The sequence below is a fragment of the Chaetura pelagica genome, unplaced genomic scaffold (genome assembly GCF_000747805.2).
Source record: "Chaetura pelagica isolate M959 unplaced genomic scaffold, ChaPel_1.0 scaffold345, whole genome shotgun sequence".
NCBI classification, from domain to species: domain Eukaryota; kingdom Metazoa; phylum Chordata; class Aves; order Apodiformes; family Apodidae; genus Chaetura; species Chaetura pelagica.
Window position 1 is genome coordinate 1,310,918 of NW_009953962.1, and position 8,568 is coordinate 1,319,485.

The 8,568-nt window shown below is 39.6% G+C and overlaps 1 protein-coding gene across 4 annotated transcripts in view; it reads right to left on the reverse strand.

Moving 5' to 3' along the window:
• NFIB (nuclear factor I/B) overlaps window positions 1–8,568 on the reverse strand; it is a 174,165-nt gene that overhangs the window by 82,927 nt on the left and 82,670 nt on the right. The gene's annotated exons all lie outside the window — the stretch shown is intronic.

The window sequence follows — 8,568 nt, forward strand, 5'->3', positions numbered from 1 at the left end:
TTGCTCACCAGTGCACATGTGGGAGCAGGGAAGGGGCGTGTGACCCGCCCGCGGCTGAGTGAGGCAACCCCAGGGCTGCCAACGCAGCTCCACCAGCAGCAAAGCAACCACCGGAAACCGAAGATGTGCCAGCACGCCTTTTTGGCCAGTCTTTTTCCCAAAGCGATCCTGGCATTAGCCTTCCTACACACACAATTGTTCAAAATTTAAAAAAAAAATTTAAACACGGTCCATATCAAGGCAGTTTGTCTGCTCTACGTTTAAAGCTTGTGTCCCCCCAGGAAATAACTAGCATTACTGTATGGCCCCTTCTTCTATTTTAATCAAATAAACTATCAAATAACTTCCATATGCATAGCTTTTGATAACAGCATTATGCAAGTATTCAGGAGATGGAAACAGCACATGAAGACAGATTGCCATGACAATAAGAATAAAACTAAAGCTTTATACAAAGTTTAGTCTGCAGGTTACCACCATTTTTTAGATAGTTTGTGTACATATACAGGAGACAGACCAGAAAACATTAATCTCTGAAGACTGTCATGCACTGCTATCCATGCACAGGTTGGCTCACCCACAAGTTTGGGTATCTTTGCACAGCTTTCACCTATACCATTTAAAACTATATTCCACAGCTTAACATTAAGTTAATGTAGATTACAGACAATCATATAAGGAGCGAAGACATATGTCAGCACCAAAATGATAGCTGCCTTCCTAAATTTGTTAGCACAAATCCATTTTAATAATCAGCAGATGCAAAAAATGTAATCAGTATGTTGCAGCATTAAAGAAAAAAAGACTAGGCTAAATATAATAAAAATTATGTTAGGAAATAACATTTATTAAGCAATAGGTGCAGTCATTATGGGGCAGAACAAGGCAAATTCTCCATTAGGTTACTAGAGTAGAACCACAGTAAACTGACATATCTGGACTATGTGTTAAAAAATACTTTTTCTTATATTTCCATATTACATTCAAGTGTTCTCACAGACTGATGAGACACATTCTCTCGACATTTTTGCAGACTCATGACCAAGATCGTAAATGTTTAAATCAGTAGAAAGCCAGGTCAATTCTTAGCCCAAACAACAAACTTGTTAGTGTCTTGAAATCAGTAAAAAATAAGTTTGTCCCTTTTAGGAAAGACCATCTTCTTCTTGTAGGTACTGCAGACAGATTTTAACAACCTGCACAGCCTGAAGATCTGTGGATCAGATGACTTCCTATGTGCAGTCTCTGCTAACAACCAATTCAAGGTTGATAGGCTGCGAGGGACAGTATTTAATACAGAATTTTGATCTTGTTCACACATAAGCATACCCACAGTCCTCTCTGAAGGGCAGATTTGTCAATTTTAAGGTCAGAAAATAAACATCAGCAATCAAGACAATCTTGCTGATTCCAGGCATCCCCAAGAGAAATCTTCCTGAAATACTTCACAAAATCAAACTGTGAAAACTCTGCGGTGATGTTTCTTTTTCAAATACCTGATAAAACTGCTATTCTGATCCTGGCACGGATTAACAACCAAAACGTTCACTAACAAAGAAACTGAGCTGCATGGCCACTCAACTCCTTCACCATTACTAATGATCTCTACTTAAGGGGCAAATATAGTCATGGGTTTGCACATCAACTCATCAAGCACAGCTGGAAGGACAGACAGCCACCTTCAGAGCAGGCAAGTAATAGTAACAATATCCATCCACACTAACAGAGGATTCTTCTGTTGTGTCGTTGACAGCAGAGGGAATACATGTGAGTAAATCACTCCCTGGTATGCAGTGAATTCCGAATATGTGTTTTGGTGTGTGTGGAGTTAGAAGTGGTTGTCCACAAGCAATGTTTGACTCTAGGAAGTGCACTGTAATTCCATTAATGACTGGCAGCCCTTCTACCCCAGGTCTAGGTGTGTAATTAACTTTAGGTGTATGATATTGTTAAAAATTTACTATACCACCTTGTATGAATGAACAACAATTTATTTTCCCTGTCTTCTCTTTGCAATCTCTCTCTGCCTTCCTCCTGCCACCACCATATGCCTGAGAATATTCCTGAACCTTGCAACCTTCTTAGTGTTAAGGAAAATACTTTTGTTTATACAAATTAAAAACACTAGGAAATATACAGGTTTCTGGTTCAACTGAATAGCAGACAGACCACCAAATGCTGCTTATCACGAAGGGGCCTGTTGCTGGAAGGACCTTTATCTTTTTTCTTTTGCTTGTTGCACTTACTTTAAAGGTGTGCAAGGTAGGGGAGAGGCTGAGCAGAAGATGAATAAAGTGAATAGCTCTTTGAAGACTCGCTGAAATATGAAGCTGTGCTTTGCAACCTGGGCTTTGATGAATCACCTTAACAGTAGGCTTTCCTCCAATCATGGAATTTTACAACTCATGGCCAAAAGTAATGCTGCATTTATGGCTGCTATTATCAGCCTTAGTACTTAGTCAAAAACCAGGAGATTAAAGCATTAGCTAAATACCATAGTCATGATAAGAAACACTACAGGAATAGAAGTGCTAGATATATTTTCCGGCTACAGATTCACAACATGGATTCAGCAAACAAATTTTGTCTGGGAAAAAAAATGTACAGAACTGCTCAATTGAGGAGTTTTCAGATTTGCATAGGTTAAGTTTAGGTTTAGAACAGCTGTGTACTTATTATTCTATCTATCCAGTTATAAATATTTCTTTATGTTTTATTTTCTTATAGTTACACAGAGCCATAGATATTAATGTATCTGCAGATCCAATTGGAAAGAATTGTAGTACTAAAGTCCAAAGGAAATTGACTCCCAAATAATGTAAGACAGCAGAAGTAAGCAAAAAAAAAAAAACAACAAAACAAAACAAACAAAAAAAACATGGAGGAAGGGGGAGGGATTTCCATTAAAAAAAAAAAAAAAAAAAAAAAAAAAAAAAAAAAAAAAAAAAAAGTTATTGTATATCTTTAGGAATTCACATTTCACTGAAGTTTATTAAGAATTCCTCTTAAAATATTCAGTGTTCACTGCATCTGTGAGCAGTCTGCAAAAACCGTGCTCTGTACACACCTATTGTCAAACATTTCTTTGTGTTCCTGTCTCAGCTATGTGCTGTGTACTTTCCATTTAGCCTAATACAGAAGAATAGAAAGAAAATACAAATGTTGGCATAGGTGATTTCAAGCCTTAGTTGTTTGACCTTTTTGTATAAGCTCTTGGCATCCATGACTTGGCAGGCAGAGTGCAGGCCAAGCCAGGACAAAGGGGAAGACAGGAAGCAGAAAGCCGGCCATGTCTCCTTGGCAGTCAGCATTGCAGCAGGGTGAAAAAACACATTGTTGCCAAACCAGAAACAGTGAGGGAAGCCCAGATAGTTGGCAAGTCACATATGGCTACATTGTACATCCTAAACACTAAATGCCTGATAAACTGAAGTGGTATGCCAGAGTCTAATCTATGTAAACTGTCTTCTGCAATACAGGGGAATACTTCATTTGTCCTTATTTATGTGTTTCCTGAAAACCGACAACAGTGTTGTTACTACTGTCTACCAGCTGGCAGGTTAAAAGCTTGCTGTATAATATGCATATGAGCTTTCAGCATCTTCCTAAATAATTTCCTAAAATAATGCCAGAACAGGGGATCCCCACCATACACCCTCATTTTCTGCTCCCAAACCCCACTCCTTGGCACTCAAGCTTTCAAGCACTCCCAGGACACTCAGTGCACAGCCTATTGTGCCAAACTGCATTTACCTCTTAAAAAATACGTTTTAAAATTCTTACCACATTTGCCCAAACATTAGGTGAACATCCAGCTTCAAACCTGTGACCTGGGATGAGAGAAGACACCCTTGGGTAAAGGTGGCCGATGGTCACCACTGCATCCCCCTAAACCCTTGAATGGAGGAAGTCACTGTAAGCTCTGCTCTGGATAGAGTTCCCACTATGGATACAGATCTGGTAGGTCACTTCCAGCACTGTGCTTTGCAGGTTGCTGCAGGCTGCTACCTGGCACAGGGCAGCAGTGGTGGTCTTGGCCAGAGACGCTCAGGTGGGAACCCCCAGGACATCAGCAGTGTCAGCATGGGCAGATGGAGGAACATAATAGATGTTTCCTTCGTTTGTTAGTCAAGGATCCTTGAGCTTAGAATTGACCATAAATTTCAAAAGGGACATGGCAGAGCATGGTACAGGTTGCTCCAGTCCCCAGGAAGGCATAGCTCCCTTGAGAATCCTTGAGATTGGCTTACACACAGGAGACCTTCAGCAGTATCACACAAACTCTGCTCTCCTAGGGTAGTACAAAAAAGCCTTGGCCCAAAACCAGCCTTTTAGGAGGCTTATTGATAGACAAAACTCAAGAGCTATCTCCTTTCCAAACATCATCCACACTTCTGTAGATCCTTAGGAAGGGAGAAGTGATGGACTGCAATTTATACAGATCTTTATTTACCAATTTTCCATTAAATTAATGTTTCAAAAGTAACTGATAATCTCTTTACAGTTTCAGAATGCACTTCTCACTTCTGCCTTTCAGATCTTTAATTCCTTTGACCAGGTTTTTACTATCTGGACACCCGGAACACCAATGCACTAAAGGGTCATTTTTTTAAAAAATTGGCCAATTCTGCCTATGGGCGATGATCAGCATTCTCACAGATTTCTGTAGCCAAGTAAAGGAGAGCATAAGGATCTCACTCATGAGGACCTTTGCCACCAAACTGAATTTTTATTGCTTGTGAAATGGCAAAAGTCTGTTTAAAAGTTTAATTTACTCCTAAAAGCACTCTGTTCTCTGTTGTACTTACACTCTAATGACAGCAACAATGCTGAATAACTGTGCTCCTAATTATGGGAACAGCATTTAAGAAAAACAGCTAGATAATCCAAATTTCAGCAAGATTGATTTATTGATTGATTAGTAGAAGGAATAAGTACACAATCAACTAAAAGTCTGAGAAAATGTCTTGTGATCACAAAGGACAAGAAGTTATTCTGAATTCCTGCAATTAATCAATTTGATTAATCAATTTGCTCCCAACCATAAACTATATTCCCTCCTTCACAGCCAACCTTTATAACCCAACAGGTTACAGAGACAGAATTATCCTTAAAGCTAGACCCCAGCTTAGGTAGTTAGTGCTTTAACACCTGCTTTTGCTGACTTCCTTCAATAAGGTTTTTAACAGATCTATGTCGTTACGCTTTCACATTTACTAACCTAATCCCATTTATCTGATGACTACTTTAAAAAAAAATAAAAAATCGTTTTAAATAGTATTTAAGATTAATTCACTTCAACGAAAATTAGGAATGGGCAAAACAATTGGAAGAAGCTCTTGTTTCTCGGATGCCCTTTCACTCCCATGTAGAATCAAATTTTCAGGAATGCATTAAAAACTGAAGGAGTTAATTTCACTGAATTGCTTTTGGGCCACAGCACACCCCTGTAAAAATCTCCTGGTAAACTGTGCCTTCAGGGATGCTCATAAGCGTTGTCGTTGTGTCTACTTCAATATCTTGTTTTCCCTCATTTCAATTTTAAAGCAAAAATCCTTCATGCAGTCCCCAACAAGTTTCTGCATGTCAGCTGAAAAAAACATGTGAAGACACTTTGGTGTGCTGTTTACCAGCCATCATCCTGCATCGTGCCAGCTCCTCCTGGCCCCACACACGTGCAAACCAAAGCTGAACACTCTGTGGGGCAGAGACCGTAATCCATACTGCTGTGGGAAAAAGCAACACCCCTTTCTGCATTGCTGCTACTGAGCAGTAATTGACAAGTGGCTTAGCCTGGAAATAAAAATGCTAAAATGAAAGCAGAAAAGATAGCAGTTTCTTGGATGCTAGTCCATGTTTTCTGACTAGTAAGTCTGAACATTCTTTCAAAAAAACCCTCAATCTTCCCTACCCCTCAGCTTCTCCAAATTGAACTGATGCTTGAATCCCGTAGTCTGTCATCCCTAGTGCACATGCTAGTGTAATTCCATGACTGTGCTATGTCTGTTTTGTCTAGACCCTGAATACGGAGCCCTCCACACCAGGCATGCTCCCTCGGACATGGTGCGATGCCTCACAGGATTATAGGAGCTCCTGACTTCAAGGAAGGACTCAGCATTTCGGCCTTTCAAAGTCTCACTGAAGCTCTTCATTCCCACAAAATGCAAAAAGAATTAGAGTTACTTTAATATACTTGATAGTGGGTAGAAATTATCTAATATGTATTCTTATGTTATAAAACATTAACCAGTTTCACAAAGTCAATTAACTAATCTCATTATAAAATACTGTAACCTCCAGCATTTTGAAGTTTGCAGGAAAGGATCTTTGGCTGCTTTTGCTGTCGAAGGCTGAATAATGATTGTGATGGGAAATTATTTTTCTTTTATTCTATAAGAACAATTGCCACAGCTATCACACAATTATTGCAACTATATTCCTAAGAACTGCTGTTCAGAGCTGTTCTCTGTAGCACCATTCTGCAGCGCTGGGAACATTTGTCTTTTCTAATGATCACCAGCACAAATCTCCTTTTGTAGCTCTTTAAGTGATTTCATTTCTTTCTATTAATATCCTGTTTCTTGCTTTGGGAGAAACCAAAGCAGACAGGCCACAATTAATATATACTTTTAAAGCAAAGGCTTTTAGTGAAGCCAGAGCTAAGGCATTTTAAAACAGGAATTGACACTTCCCTTTATGACAGCCTAACATTTTTAACATGCCTCGCTAATGGATAGAAAGCTCCCCAAAAACTTAAAATCTGTGTTTCATAAACTGTACTCTACGAGAAGCAGCAATAAAGTTTATTGCAGAGTTAGAGTATCTGCATAAACCCAGTTAATTGAAAAGTGGGTGGAGAAGGCTGCCAAATTAAATGTTTACATTAGCACAGCTGTATTGTAAAAACATTCTGCCCCCTGTGCTTTGTAATTATAAGATATTTCTGGACTGTGTATCTCTGCAAAGTTTATCTCTCTGCCAAGAGTGTTTTGGCACAGAGCGTCTGCAATTTTTGGCAGCCAGAGAGCTCTCCGTGCAGGCAGTATCTAAAATGGCTGCCAAACAGTTATCCTGAAATGTCGTCGACCTAGTGTCGTCCTGTGTGAAAGGCAAAAGCCAAAGCTGGTTTTAAAAGCATCTGGTTGTTTTAAGTGGGGCAAGGACCTGGGTTTTTAAACAAGCACAAGACCTGGAACCATGGGTTGGTCACACCAGACCATGCCCACCAGAACATCATGCCTGGCAGTGCGTAGGAAGGCATATGGATTGGTCCAAGTGTTCTGCAACTAGGAGAAAAAGGGGTGGGAGGGTTCATGATGAGAAGCTTAATTTTATTGTTTTAAGTTATGCAGCAAACATCATTCATTTCCCATGCCAGAAGCACAGGTCTTGGGACCTTCGCAAAGTGAAGCTATTCTGCTCTTGGTTGCAAGGCACCAGTGAAGTCCCAGGCACCTGATACCTCCTTCGCAGTGATTGCATTTGCCCACTTTTAAAGAAAATCTCTCTTTTCCAAGCAACCACCAAAATGTACAAAACCCTTCCACACATCTCAAGGTTCTGTTGTGCCCCGCTCTCTGTAATTGGTTTGACAGAGACATCCTGCTAAGCTATCCTACCCTTGGCTGGAACTAGAAAACCTTAGCTCTTCTGTCCTGGGCTTTAACAATAGAGGCAGGAGAGTATTCTTTCACTGTGTCTGTTATCAACCTGAATATAAATGGAGAGATTCCTCGGGCCTGCATACTGTGCTGCGATCATAACTGAACATGACTGAAGAAGAGGCACTTCGAGCCTTCACTGAGACAACTCCCTTACTGGTCATTGAATATTTTCTCCACAATCACAGGTAGATCTAGTGCTTTGGAAACAAAAGGTGTCACTTGAGGGTGATTATTGTTTCCACTGAATTTCCTTTAAAAAATATAACTCTACAGGCATTTTGTCATCACTTGGAATTAAAAAAGAAAACAGGAAATGTCCACACCAGAAGAAAACAGTCCATTAGAAGAAGAATGGCAAACTTACAGACATTAACTGAATACAAAGCTTGTCTTGTGGGTGCTGTCCTTGTCTATTTACTGTTCTATGCCTCCCTATCAACTACCATTATATCATAACATCTGAATGGGAGCTTTTTATGAAAGTGCTAGTCAACTGATCCATGAACAGTTTATTGCCTATGGCTACACTGCTGCACCAGGAGACTCCAGATCAAGCCCTGTCAATTATTTATATAACTTTCATTTCATTTCTAATCCTTTCTACTCTATCAAGCAAATCTTTGTCCCTATATATTACAAAGCACATTCACTGTGATAGTTCTGTCCACTCAACAGGCTTCCGAATTAAGTGACTTTCACCTTCTGTTTAATTAGTAATCAGGGTCAAAGTCACACAGCTGTGTAATGCTGATGTCCTTGTAAAGTACCAGTGAGCCAGAGTTAAGTTCCAAAGAGCATGGGGACTGCAACAGCATGCAATTTCAATTGGTCTCTCTTCTATTAATATTTAATAAGTGCACCTTTAAACTTCTCCGTTTAAAAAAAAAAAAAAAAAAAAAAAAAA